The sequence below is a fragment of the Miniopterus natalensis genome, chromosome X, assembly GCF_054644295.1.
Source record: "Miniopterus natalensis isolate mMinNat1 chromosome X, mMinNat1.hap1, whole genome shotgun sequence".
NCBI lineage: Eukaryota > Metazoa > Chordata > Mammalia > Chiroptera > Miniopteridae > Miniopterus > Miniopterus natalensis.
The window spans coordinates 21,739,551-21,754,009 of NC_142103.1; the positions used below are offsets into that span (position 1 = coordinate 21,739,551).

Below are 14,459 nucleotides of genomic sequence, written 5' to 3' on the forward strand. Positions count from 1 at the left end.
CTCTGATAAAGGAACAAGGGCTCCTTGTAGAAATGACTGATTTCAGTGCTAGGTCAGAGAAAGTACTAGATGATTCTGGAACATCTTGTGATGCCAGAAAGTAAAGAAGTTCATACAAAAAAAAAAAAATGGGGAAGATAAGTTGCAGGCAGGAGGCTCTTACATATTAATTGTACACAGTATAATTATCAAAATCAGGAAATTAACATGGATACAACATTAATATCTCATATGTAGACCTTATTCAAATTTCACCATTTGTTCCAATAAGGTGGTCCTTTGTAAGATTGTGAAGGAACATTCCTGTCTGCAACTTACTCTGAAACATTTCAGGGGAAAGTTAGAGACAGAAAATGAAAGTGATGTTAACGTAAGAAACAGTGAACATTTTTATGTGAGTTTATTTGAACCAAACTGTTGACATATGCCAGGGAGCCAAATTCTTAATGGATTGAAATAATGCTCCAGAGAATGGCAGTTTTACACCTTGCTTTATAGATTACAATCAAAGGAGGAGATGTAAGTGTGTTACATGAAACTCTCTGGTGATAGATTAGGGAGGTGGGAGAAAGCAAAGCAGGGGGGCGGGGATACACTACCTCTGGGATTGGATAAAAAGTAAAATAATAGGTACATACTTCTTTTACATAGGTAGGTGCAGGATAGTTGACAGTCAACAGTTAACAAGATACCAATAACAGTGAAAGGATTCCTGGTCTCAGCCCTGGTGCATTGAGGGCCCAGAAAAAGGGGAAATTACTTTGTTTTGCCAAAAGCATGTGTTAATCAGGTATGTTATATCAGATGCAAAAGGCAACCAACAGGCTTGGTTAAGGTGAAAATTAACCTTTGTGAAGAAAAAATACTGCCTTAGGGTGTGACTACCCACCATAGACTGCTTTTAGTTAAAAAGTTTTAATTTCAGACCATCTTCTGTGGTTACTTTAGGTTTCTGAGTTTGCAACGTCACCATGCAGGCCATCCCTGAGCTTGTCAGGTTTAGCATGTGGCCCCTTTTTGTCCACAGTGGTTAAATGATAACATTTGGGAAATCTGTATGAATACTATACCAGAATTATTTAACTATTTTGGAAGCTTTTGTAATATTCAAATTATTTCATAATTAAAATTTTGACATTTTTCAATTCTCAGTCTTCTCTTACTAGAGTAATTTATCCTACTTATTATTTGTAGCTGTGTCTGATTGACTTATTTCACATAGCATAATATTCTCAAGGCCCATCCATGTTGTCACAAATGGCAGTATTTCATCTTTTCTTATGGCTGAGTAGTATTCCATTGTGCATGTGTACCACATCTTCTTTATCCAGTCCTCTATTGCAGGACAGTTTGGTTGTCTCCATGTCTTGGCCACCCTGAATAATGCTGCAATGAACATAGGGTGCATGTATCTTTATGAATAAGTGTTTTTTATGTTTTTCAGGTAGATACCCAGAAGAGGGATTGCTGGGTCATATGGTAATTCTATTCTTAGTTTTTTGAGGAATTGCCAGACTGTTTTCCATAGTGTCTGTGCCAGTCTACATTCCCACCAGTAGTGAATGAGTGTTCCTTTTTCTCCACAACCTCTCCAACACTTGTTATTACCTGTCTTGTTGATAATAGCCATTCTAACAGGTGTGAGGTGGTATCTCATTGTGGTTTTGAAATGCAATTCCCTAATAGCTAGTGAATTTGAACATCTTTTCATATATCTGATGGCTGTTTGTATGTCTTCATGGGAGAGGTGTCTGTTCAGGTCCTCTGCCCATTTTTTATTTGGATTGTTTGTTTGGTGTTGAGTTGTATGAGTTCTTGACATATTTTGGATAGTAACCCCTTGTCAGAGCTTTTGTTTGTAAGTATCATCTCCCATTTGGTTGCCTTTACATTTTGTTTTTGCTTTCTTTTGCTGTACAGAAGCTAAAAAGCTTAATGTAGTCCCATTCACTTATTTTTGCCTTTACTTCTCTTGCTTTTGGAGTCAAATTCATAAAATATTCTTTATAACCAAGGGATATAAAACTTAAACTCATGGACACAGACGGACAACACTATGGTGGTTACCAGAGGGAAAGGGATGGGGTATAATAGTAAAGGATAAAGATGGCCAAATATATGGTGATGGAAGAAGATTTGAGTTTGGGTGGTGGGCACACAGTGCAATATACAGATCCTGTATCATAGAAATGTACACTTGAAACCTATATGACCCTATTAACCAATGTCACCCCCAAAAATTTAATAATAAAAAATATTTATTATAGGTACTAGTACATTTGTCCTTAGTGGCGCTATCTTATTTCATGTTTTCTATTTGTCATTTTTCTTACTTTCTTTTTTTCCTTTCAGCTGGATTGATGATTTGTTATTTTACTCTTCTTATAGTTTCTAAGGTGAGTATGCTCTTTCTAAGCATCTGGTTGGTATCCTTAAAACACATTTATATATGTATATTTTAAAAATTAAAATCTAGATTTCATCAGAACCCATATTTTCCCTTGTATTAAACAGTAACCTTAACAACTTTACAACTTCTTTTCTGTTGTCTCCAAATTAATATTGCCTGGAATTTTAGTTCCAAGTAATTATTTTAAAATGTTTTGAAATTTTACATCTACAATTATTTAGACTTAACTACAAACTTTACTGGTTTTGTTTTTTGCTGTTTCTTTTATTTCATATCTTTTTTATGGAAGCTTTTGGAATTTCTTCATTCTTTCTTTAAAACTTGGTGTTTAGTAATTTCACCACAATGCACTTATATATAAGTCTTCTTCTGTTTATCTTAGTTAGCACTTAATGGTCTCTGAAGAGTAATATTTTTATCCTTTATGGGAAATTATCTTTTATTATTGATTTGATAACTTTCTTCTCTCTCTTCTTTATGTTCTTTCATCTTAGAATTTTGTCACATGGCTGTTGAACTTCTGGATCTAACATCCATATCTATTATTGCTTTCTCAGATTTTCTATTTGTTTTTTTCTTTTGCACTGTGAGAATTTTTTGGTTTGATTTTATAACACACGCTTTTTTCTTTCCTGTTGTCCCATAATGCTACTACACATATCCATTGCATACTTTATTTTGTTAACCTTTTATTTATGTAGTTTCTAGAACCCATGATTGCTTTTGTTTTATATCAGCATTCTCCTTGTTTATGGGTTTGATAACTTCTCTTATCCTTCTGAGAACATTACTTAAACTCATTTTAAAGTCTTTTTTCATTTGCTGTATTTACTCTCTTTTGATATTAGTTTTTTGTTTATTGATTTTGGTAAGTTTCAGGTATTAATTGGTGTTTCTTGCTTGTGTGCTTATCTTTGAGATTTTTTATTAGCTCTTCTATAGATGTTGTTTTTGTAAAGTAAAGCCTATCTATGTTAATTCAGGGAAAGAAACATAGCTTGCTGCTACATGGAGTGTACCAGTAATTTATCATTTAGGTGTGGCGATTAACCACTACTTCCATTTATTCTGAGCAAAAGGCAGCAGCAAAATTTGTACCCAGGTTAAACCGTTGTATAAGAACTGGCCCCCAGAGGCACAGTTATATAAACTGCTCAGCACATAGCTCCTCATTAATTATGCTGCAATTCCCAACGGCTCCTTCCTGCTTTTTATATAATCGTTGCTGGGTTTGAAGATCTCTAAATCACTCTTATTTTTACGATGGTCTTAACATATATTTTGCACTATGGTTTATTTTAGTTTTGTTTTTCCAACTATAATGGGAATGATTCACAATCTATAAACTCATGTGTGCTAAAACTATCACATTCTTTATTTCTCATATATCAACTACCTAATCCTTTGAATCCTGTGCTTATAATTATAGTTGAAGTGTTTAGTCATATTACCCTTCAGCTGTGACAGTTAGGCTTTGTGTACTTGTTATTATTTTAACTAATTGGCAGCCTTGTGAAATTATTAAGAGCATGGGTTTTGGAGCCAAATGACTTGAGTTCTAGTCTTAGCTCTGCCCCTAGAAACTGTGTGACCTTGGGCAAGTTATTTAACCTCTTTGTTAAACCTTGCTATTGCTCAGTTTCTTCACTTGAAAAATGGAGATGATAATAGTACGTAGCTCATAGGGTTGTGAGGATTAAATAAGTTTTTACATGTAAAGAACTTAAAACAGTACCTAGTACATACAACGTCTTAGTATATGTCAGCTAATGCTCTTATTATTTGATTTTTTGTTTCATACCAGCCTTCCCTCTGGAACTGCCATGTATAATACAGTAGTCACTAGTTATATGTGTCTATTTAAACTGATTAATTTTTTTATATATCTTTATTGATTTCAGAGAGAGGAAAGGAGAGGGGGAGAGAGAGAGCTAGAAACATCAATGATGAGAGAGTCATTGATCGAGCCCACAACCCGGGCATGTGCCCTGACCGGGAATCGAACCTTGATCGCCTGGATCCTAGGTCAACGCTTAACCGCTGAGCCATGCCCGGCCGGGCTTAAACTGATTAATATTAAATAAAATTTAAAATTCAGTTCTTCAGTCACAGTAGCCAAATTTCTTTTATATATATATATATCTTTATTGATTTCAGAAAGAGGAAAGGAGAGGGAGAGAGAGAGATAGAAACATCAATGATGAGAGAGTCATTGATCGAGCCCACAACCCGGGCCTTGACCAGGAATCAAACCCCGATCGCCTACATCCTAAGTCGATGCTCAACCACTGAGCCATGCCTGGCTGGGCACAGTAGTCAAATTTCAAGTGCTCAATAGCTACATATAACTAGTGGCTACCATGTTGGACAGTATAGATATAGAACATCTTGATTATTGCAAAGAGCTCTATTTGACAGTATTGCCATAGAACAATGTTTCTCAACACTGCATGCACATTAAAATCAACTGTGGGCTTTTAGAAATTCCTGAGCTCTGGTCATATTGATGCTAGGGACCCATGCATCTGTAATTTTTAAGGCCTCTCAACTGATTCCAATATGTAGCCAAACTTGAGAACTACTGATCTAGACCAAGGAACAAGAAACTTTACCTGCAAAGGACCAAATAGTAAATATTTTGGGCTTTGTGGACCATATCTGTTTTTTGTTGTTGTACATTCTCCTTTATTCATGCTACAAGCTTTTAAAAGTGTAAAAATCATTCTTAGTTTACCAGCCACCACATCTGCTCTATACTGTTAGCTCCCTGAAACTGCAACTATATCCAATTTTTTACTACTGCATTCCTGAAATCTAGCACAAAATCTGTCACAGAATAAATGTTCCGTAAATATTGGAAATCTTCCCTGACTCCCCTCCCTACCTCAAGTAGAATTACTTTATCAGTGCTCTAATAGCACCATGTATATTACCTCTTTTATGATACCCATGCACATGTACAATATATTATAGGTAAGTATTCAATATCTTTCTTAGGGATACTGTTTTAATTATCCTTGCATCCTAGGGACCAAACAGAGCACCTGACACATATTATTAGCCATGTGTATTTTGTTGGATTAAATGCTATGTTGAGTTTCCAGGTAAAAAATGCTTTGAAAAGGATAAAAGTGCTAAGTAAAAATGATTTAATGATAGTGAGGCAGCCAACAAGAACAGGTAGTTGTGAAGTTACCATTGTTTTGAGTACTTGTTTATATTTGACCTATTGTTAAAAAATTATGCTCTTACCTTTGGTTAGGCAACGGTTTCTTAGATATGATGACAAAAAGTACGAACGACAAAAGAAAAAAATAGATAAATTAGACTACATCAACATTACAAACGTTTGTACTACAAATGATATGATCAAGAAAGTAAAAAGAGCCCAGCCGGGCATGGCTCAGTGGTTGAGCATTGACCTAGGATCCAGGCGATTGGGGTTCAATTCCGTATAGGGCACATGCCCAGGTTGCGGGCCTGATCCCCAGTCGGGGGTGTGCAGGAGGCAGCCTATCAATGACTCTATTGTCATTGATGTTTCTCTCTCTCTCTCTCTCTCTCTCTCTCTCTCTCTCTCTCTCTCTCTCTCTCTCTCTCTCTCCCCCTTCCTCTCTCTGAAATTAATAAAGATATATATATATATATAAATTTTTAAAAAAGAAAGTAAAAAGAAAATTCATAGAATGAGAGAGAACAATTTCAAATCACATATATGATAAGGGACTTATAATCTAGAATATATAAATAACTCTTACAACTCAATAATAAAAAGAAAAAGTTAACAAATTAAAAATAGAAATGAATAAACATTTTTCCAGAGAAGACATGCAAATAAACAATAACCATAAGATGCTCACCATCATTAGTCATCAGGTAAATATAAATCAAAACCAAAATGAGAATGTAAATTGTTGTAACCACTGTGGAAAACAGAATGGAGGTTCCTCAAAAAATTAAAAATAGCCCTAGCCAGCTTGGTTCAGTTGTTAAAGTGTCTGCCTATGGACTGAAGGGTGCTGGGTTCAATTCCAGCCAAGGGCATGTACGTTGGTTGCAGGTTTGATCCCGGGACCTGGTCGGGGCTCGTGCAGGAGGCAAACGATTCATGTGTCTCTCTCACATTGATGTTTCTCTCTCTCTCCCTCATTTCCTTTCACTCTCTCTGAAAAGCAATGGCAAAAATATCCTTAGGTGAGGATTAAAAAAAAAATTAAAAATAGAACTACCATATGATTCAGCAATTCCACTTCTGGGTATATATCCAAAGAAAATGAAAACACTCAGAAAGTTATATGCACCCCTATGTTTTTTTGCAGAATTATTTACAATAGTAAGATATGGAAAAAACCTAAATGTTCATTGATAGATGAATGGATAAAGAAAATGGAATATTATTCAGCCATAAAAAAGAAGGGAATCCTGTCATTTGCAACAACATGGATGGACTTTGAGGACATTATGCTAAGTAAAATCAGGCAGACAGAGAAAGACAAATACCATATGATCTCTTATATGTGGAATCTGAAAACAAACAAACAATCTGAACTCATAGATACAGAGAACAGACTGGTGGTTGATGGTGGCAGGTGAAATGGGTGAAGGGGGTCAAAACGTACAAACTTCCATTTATAAAATAAATAAGTCATGGAGATGTAATGTACAGCATAGTAACTATTGTTAATGATTCTGTATTGCATATTTGAAAGTTGCTAAGAGAACAGATCATAGAAGTTAGCACAAGAAAAAAATTTGTAACTATCTATGTTAATGGATGTTAACAAGACTTATTTTGATGATCATTTCACACTATATACAAGTATTGAATCATGTTGTACATCTGAAACTAATATAATGTTATATATCAATTATGCCTCAATTGAAAAGTGTTGAGGATGTGGAGAAATTACTGGTGATGGGAATGTAATATGGTGAAGCCTTTGTGGAAAAAGTATGGCAACTCTTCAAAAAGTTAAACATAGAGTTACCATATGAGCCAGCCATTCTACTCCTCAGTATATACACAGGAGAACACAAAAATATATACAAAAATGTTCATGGTAGCCTTATTCATAATATCCCAAAATTGGAAACAACCCAAATGTCCATAAAATAATGACTAGATAAATGAAATGTGGTATACATATACAGTTTATATGTATATTATATAGCCATGAAAACAATGAAGTACCAATCCATTCTAGGACATGGATGAAACTTGAAAACATTATGCTCAGTGAAAGAAGCCAGACACAAAAGACCATTTATATGATTCCATTAATATGAAATGTCCTGAATGGGAAAATCCATAAGACAGAAAGTTGATTAGTCATTGCTTAGGGCTGGGAGGGAGGTTTTGGAGAGAAATAGGGAGTGACTGCTAATAAGTAGGAGGTTCCTTTTAGGGAGGATGAAAAGATTCTGGAGTTAGTGGTGATAGTTGCACAGTCCTGTGACTATACTAAAAAACACTTTAAAAGGTGAACTTTGCCTGGCCAGCGTGGCTCAGCGGTTGAGCATCGACGTATGACCCAGGAGATTGTGATTTGATTCCTGGTCAGGGCATGTGCCTGGGTTGGGGGCTTGGATCCCCAGCAGGGGGCACAGGAGGCAGCTGATCAGTGACTCTCATCATGGATGTTTCTATCTCTCCTTCCCTCTCTCTGAAACTAATAAAAATATATTTTTTAAAAAAGGTGAACTTAATGGTATGTGAATTATATCTCAGGAAATTTGTCTCAAAAATTATACTGTTTATTTAAGCTTATACTCCCTCTATAAAAATTCATCTTTCATTTATGGTTTTCAAAAACAATGTGTACTATCAAACTTACCAGGTAGTAATGTAAATTTTTTTTTTATTTATTAAATGAAATGCTGTAGGTAGTTCAGAGTTTTGCAAAACTGTTCCCATATGAAAATGATTCTATTATTTGTTAAAATTATTCCACTATTGGTTATAGTTGTTAATCAATTAAGCCAGTAAAATGGCAAAGTTCACCATTTCTCTTTTAGGTCAATTTTGTATGATGCTGCACTGTGATGGTTGATATCCTTTTCTCTCTCTCTCTCTCTTACTAGGCTGTGAGCTCCTTTATGAGATAGATAAAGTCTCATTATTTTTGTATCTCTATGGCCTGGTTCAATGCCTGAATTATTGTAGCTATTACTTAAATATTTGTTGAATGATTGAATGAATAAACGATGAATTACAAATTCTATCGCAAACAGTTAGTGAAGAATTTATCAGTTCTCTTTTCTTTTTCAGGAATAGCAGTCACTGATACTTCCTGATTTATAAGAGCTCTGCCAGTCATCCAAAAGTCATAGCAACGTAAAGGTAGGCAACTTTTGCAGAAAATAGTCAATTGGAATATACACAAGGTTGACTAAATACCTTAAAATTGTAAATAGGAAATATTAGTTCTCTAAATATCTGAAAGTAGCAGTTCTTTTTCTTTCTTCCTTTTTCAAAATGCATACCTCATCTAGTATAAAATGTTAAGCTCTTAAAATTACTAAATGAAAAATTTGGAAGGAGGAGAGACAGAGAGAGACAGAGAGAGAGAGAGAGAGGAAGAGAGAGAGAAAAAAAGGAAGGAAGAGATAAGGAGTTAGAGAGTGCACATGTATGACAAGAAATGCTGCATCCCACTGGGATTCTAATTTTAACCCTACAATGATTTAGTCTGGGGCTAGACTCCTTAGTTCTTTTTAATATGATCATGGTCCATGCCCTAATGATTTTTACAATATAGTCAATTAGGGAGAATTTCTTCATTCAGTGTTTTTTGAGTACCTACTATGTGCTAGGCTCTGTTGTAGGACCTAGGGATATAGCAGGTGAACAGAAGCAGCCAAAAAAAATCTCTGCCTCACAGAGCTTTTGTACCTGGCTGCATCTCATGGTTTGCCTCCTCCCCCAAATCCCATTAAAATTTTTTTTTTCTACATCTCCAGCCAGTCTGCTTCCAAGTTGGGCCCTAAGTATTAATCCCTTTAGTGATCAAGAACTGGTAATGTTCCATGGGAAAATATGGGGTTACCCTTTTGAGACAAGACCCCCTTTCTCTTGATTTTATGAACATAGAATTGGATACATTGCCAACTAAATAAACACTTAGGCATAAACATTTGTTTAAGGAAACTTTTCTTTCTCCATTATCCCCTCCCCTTTAAGAAATGTGGTCTATCTGTCATCCACACAGATTATGAAACTCTGCTGTTACTCTGGTTTGATGGACTGATAACTATAACCCTGGAATTATTATTATTTTTTTTAAGTTTTATTATTGTTTAAAATATTACAGATGTCCCTTTTTCTCCCCAATGACCCGTTCCACCCCATTCCTTCCCCCTCCCAGTCACTCTCCCCACCATTGTCCATGTCCTTGGGTTGTGTATATATGCACATAAATTCTTTGGTTACTGTCTCCCCCTTCCCCCACCTGCCCTCCTCCATCCCTCTGACATTCATCAGTCTCATCTATGCTTCCATGTCATTGAATCTATTCTGTTCATCAGTTTATTAAGTTCTTTAGATTCCACGTATAAGCGAAATCATGTGATATTTGTCTTTCGCTGCCTGGCTTATTTCACTTAGCATAATATTCTCTAGGCTTTCTTCTGACTGTTCTAGTAGCTACTCTCTTAACTTCAGGGAGTGTGAAGATGAAGGAATACCATCACTACTATCTTTTCCAGCCCAATATGCTAAATTAGAGATAAAATATTGGAATATGTGGGAAATGTAGTACAGGTACTGTAAGTTGGTTAACATGTGAGGTAACACACACACACATACCCCTGTCTTTTATGGTCAAGGTAGGATTATAATGTTGTCACTAATTATACAGAACTGAGGATTTTTCTTGTTTCAAATATTTTATTGGAATGTGAAAAAATTTTACATTGAATATTCATCTTTCCCCACCTATACTTTATAATTACTATTTTATTTTACTTGTTTTCTTACATATTCCTCCATCTACCCATCCCTCTATCTGTCTATCAATCTAGAACTGAGGATTTAAAGTAATTTTTCCCAGGTTTATTCAAGGGATCAGGTTCACAAATAAACCTTCTGATTGCTAGAATTTTGCCCTATGCTCTGCCTTGAATTTAACCTATTTCATTTGCCAAATTGAATTTAGTTTTCAAATACTGATAGCTCTGTAAACACTAATCTTTTCTACTAAGCTCTTGTCTAATTACAGGGGATTAAACCTGGGTGGAACGCTTCTGATGATTTATTTAAATGTTCTTGTAATTGCTCAGTATGTGTTCAGAAACTCAGATAAAACACGAATTTCATTCATCTTAATAATAAGATATGCTTGTAATAATAATTCTATTAAATGTCATTTCTAATCCCCAGACTCTCTTGATTTAATCCAGGAAGGTTCTGTTGCTGCCTGTATCTTTTTTGTGGTCTGTACATATTAAATTAATTATAAGATTTAAAACATGATTATCTCTACTCATATTTGACTTGATCTTTGTCCTTTTCACCCTTTCAATTTTCTTTTGTACAGTCAGTTTTTTCCACCTCAGTGATATCACTGAGAGTGAAAGGCATAACTGAAAGGATTAAAGATGGAAAACTTTTAAAAAGATTATCAACTTTATATTCTAAAACATACTTATGATTTTAAACACACTGAACTTAAAATGTATGTTTAAAATTAGTCAAGGAAATTGTATGGGCTTACAGAATCTCTTGCTCCCTTAAATAATTAGTGCAGTTTAAAGGGGAGAAAAGCAAAATAAATTAGCAAATGGATTGAGACAAATACTTTTTTCCTAGGAGAATTCTGAGTTTTCAGTCTGGGATATTTTGTTTTGTTCCCTGTTGTAATGAAACCATAATATCTCTATAGTAGAGTTACCTCTTCGATTGCATCAGAAAACTATATTAAGCCGTTTCACTAAAAGTATCTCAGAACTTCCCAAAGCGTTCCCAGAGAACAAGAACTGTATCTTGTTCACTACTGTATACCCAGCACCTAGCACATGGAGGCATATAGTAGGTACTCAGTAAATATGGTTTGAATATTTTTTAATAACTAGAAAAATGCTCCCCCTTTATATTAAAGTTTTTGCATGTGGAACAAATTCAGCCACAATGACTCTATAGTTTTAGATAAGGGATCTGGAAACTATGTTAAAAATCTGGCCCACCCAAATATATATTTTTTATTTTTTAATTTTTAAATTACGGTTGACATACAATATTGTATTACTTTCAGGTGTATAACTCAGTGACTGGATGTTATATAACTTACTAAGTGATTACCCCGATAAATCTAGTAGTACTCACCTGACACCATACACAGTTATTACAATATTATTGACTATATTCCCTGTGCTGTACTTTACATCCCCGTGACGACTCTGTAACTACCAATTTGTACTTCTGAATCCCTTTACCTTTTTCACCCAGTCCCCCAACCTCCTTCCCCTCTGGCAACCACCAGTTCTCACTGTCTGTTTCTTTAAGTCTGTTTCAGCTTTGTTTGTTCATTTATTTTGCTCTTTAGATTCCATGTAAATAAAGTTTTATTGTAACACAGGCCTGTTCATTTATTTGCATACTGTCTGAGACCACTTTCATGCTACAACAGCAGAGTTGTGAAACAGACTATATGGCTCATAAAGCCTAGAATATTTACTATCTGTCCCTTTACAGGAAGTGTTTTTCAAATCTGCTTTGGGGGCTATGTTTAGACAAAACTAAAGGGGAGCAATTAGAGAAATGTAAATAAAAATCACAGTGATATACTACTTCATGCCTTCTAGTATGACTATAATTTTAAAAAATGAAAATAAAAAATGTTGGTGAAAATGTGGAGAAATTGGAATCCTAGTACATTGCTGGTAGGAGTGTAAAATGGTACAAGTGCTGTGGAAAACAGTTTGGTGGTTCCTCAAAAAGCTAAACATAGAATTACCTTATCATCAAGTAATTCCACACCTAGGTATATGTTCAAAGGGGTTGAAAACAGGGATTCAAATGTCTGTATGCCAGTGTTCTTTGCAGCATTATTTACAATTACAGTAGGTGGAAACAACTGGTGATATTGTAATTTATAGTAAGAAACGTATATTTGGTCTTCATCCCTACTTCTGGTACAGAGCTCCTAAAACCCTTAGAATTTTCTCAGTATAGTCATGAACCACATAACGAACTTTTAGTCAATGACAGTGGTCTCATAGGATTATAACAGAACTAAAACAATCCCTATCACCTAGTGATATAGTCATTTTAACATTCTAACAAAATGCATTACTCATGTGTTTGTGGTGATGCTACTGTAAACAAAACTATTGGACTGCCACTCATATAAAAATATAGCACATGCAATTATGTGGAGTACATAATATTTGATAATGATAATATATGACTATATACTAGTTTGGGTATTTACTATGCTATCCTTTATAAAATTTATTTTTAAGTATAGTTGGTATATAATTATATTGGTTATATTAGTTTCAGGTGTACAATATAGTGATTCATCATTTTTGTACCTTACAATGCGACCACCCCATTAATTCTAGTAATCATCTCTCACTGTGTAAAGTTACCATAATACTCCTTCTCCTTTTCACCCATCCCCCCACCATTCCTTTGGTTTCTTTCTATGAGACTTTGTTTTGTTTCGTTTTTAGATTCTACGTATAAATGAAAGCATATGGTGTTTGCTTTTCTCTGCCTGAATTATTTCACTTAACATAATACCCTCTAGATCCATCCATGTTGTCACAATATTCCATTGTATATATATAGCATGTTGCTCTCTTATTTTGGCTATTGTAAATAATGCTGCAGTGAATATAAGGGTTCATATATCTTTTCAAATTAGTTTTCCTCTTTTTCCTTGGATAAATACCCAGAAGTGGAATTGCTGGGTTGTATGGTATATTTATTTTTAGGTTTTGTTGAGGAATATCTGTACAGTTTTCTTTTCTTTTTTTAAATACTTTTTTTATTGATTTCAGAGGGAAGGAGAGGGAGAGAGAGATAGAAACATCAATGATGAGAAAGTCATTCATTGAGTGCCTTCTGTACACCCCCTGCTGGGGACTGAGCCGAAACCTGGGAATGTACCTTGACCAAAAATTGAACTTTGATCTCCAGGATCATAGGTCGATGTTAAACCACTGAGCCATGCTAGCCAGGCATATCCATACTGTTTTCAATAGGGGCTGCACCAATTTGCAGTCCAACCAACAGTGCACAAGGGTTCCCTTTTCTCCATATCCTCACCAACACAAGTTACTTGTTGACTTTTTTATAATAGCCATTGTGAGTGGTATGAGATGGTATCTCACGGTAGCACTGCACTATCTCTGGACTTTCTCTGGAGAGAACAGTCTTGCAGGTAGGTACTTCAGTGTTACATTGGCTCCCCACTCACTTTAGGACCTCTCTTGTTTTTACTGGGTCTATCTGAAGGAGCGGTGGCTGGGGATGTGCTATAATGCCCTGCAGGTCAGCCAGAGAACCTGGATGGAGCTCCTGCCTGCTATTCAGGTTCAGGGGAAATGTAAACAGTGGCGCTCATCTGATCCTCTGTTCTTGGGTTGTTCACTCACTCTCCCTTGCTTGTTGTGCAGAGGCTGTTCAATTGGCTCAAAGTCATTTCAGGAGAATTTGCTCTTAATATAGGTATACATTTGGTGTATGCTTGTAAGTGAATGAACTGAGTGTCCACCTAGGATATCATCTTGATGAACTTCCCTATACTATACTTTTTATAGTTATTTTAGAGTGTACTCTTTCTACTTATACAAAATAGTTTGCTACAAAACAGTATGCTGTGTTATGCTGCCAGCAGTCTCATACATCTACAGTTGACTCTGGATTGCATCATTTTCTCTTGCACTTGATTTAATCTCCTGTTATTTTGTTCATCATGGCCCCTAAGCATACAAAATCCACTGCCAATGTTGCCATTTAAGTGGCCATGTTGAATGATTGTTCTGGAAATGAGGTTAAAACTGATTAAAGGACTGGGTCAAATGGCAGTTCCATTTTTAATTTTTT

At 35.3% G+C, this 14,459-nt stretch overlaps 1 protein-coding gene across 5 annotated transcripts in view; it reads left to right on the top strand.

The window, feature by feature from the left end:
• Positions 1 to 14,459, top strand: part of DCX (doublecortin) — a 325,574-nt gene that overhangs the window by 33,866 nt on the left and 277,249 nt on the right. For 4 of the 5 annotated variants that reach the window (XM_087813334.1, XM_016198126.2, XM_016198141.2 and 1 more), the window contains exons 2-3: positions 2,353 to 2,396; positions 8,679 to 8,750. The gene's annotated coding sequence lies outside the window, so the exon portion shown is untranslated. The remainder of the gene's footprint in view (positions 1 to 2,352; positions 2,397 to 8,678; positions 8,751 to 14,459) is intronic. The other variant, XM_087813335.1, reaches the window with a different exon arrangement.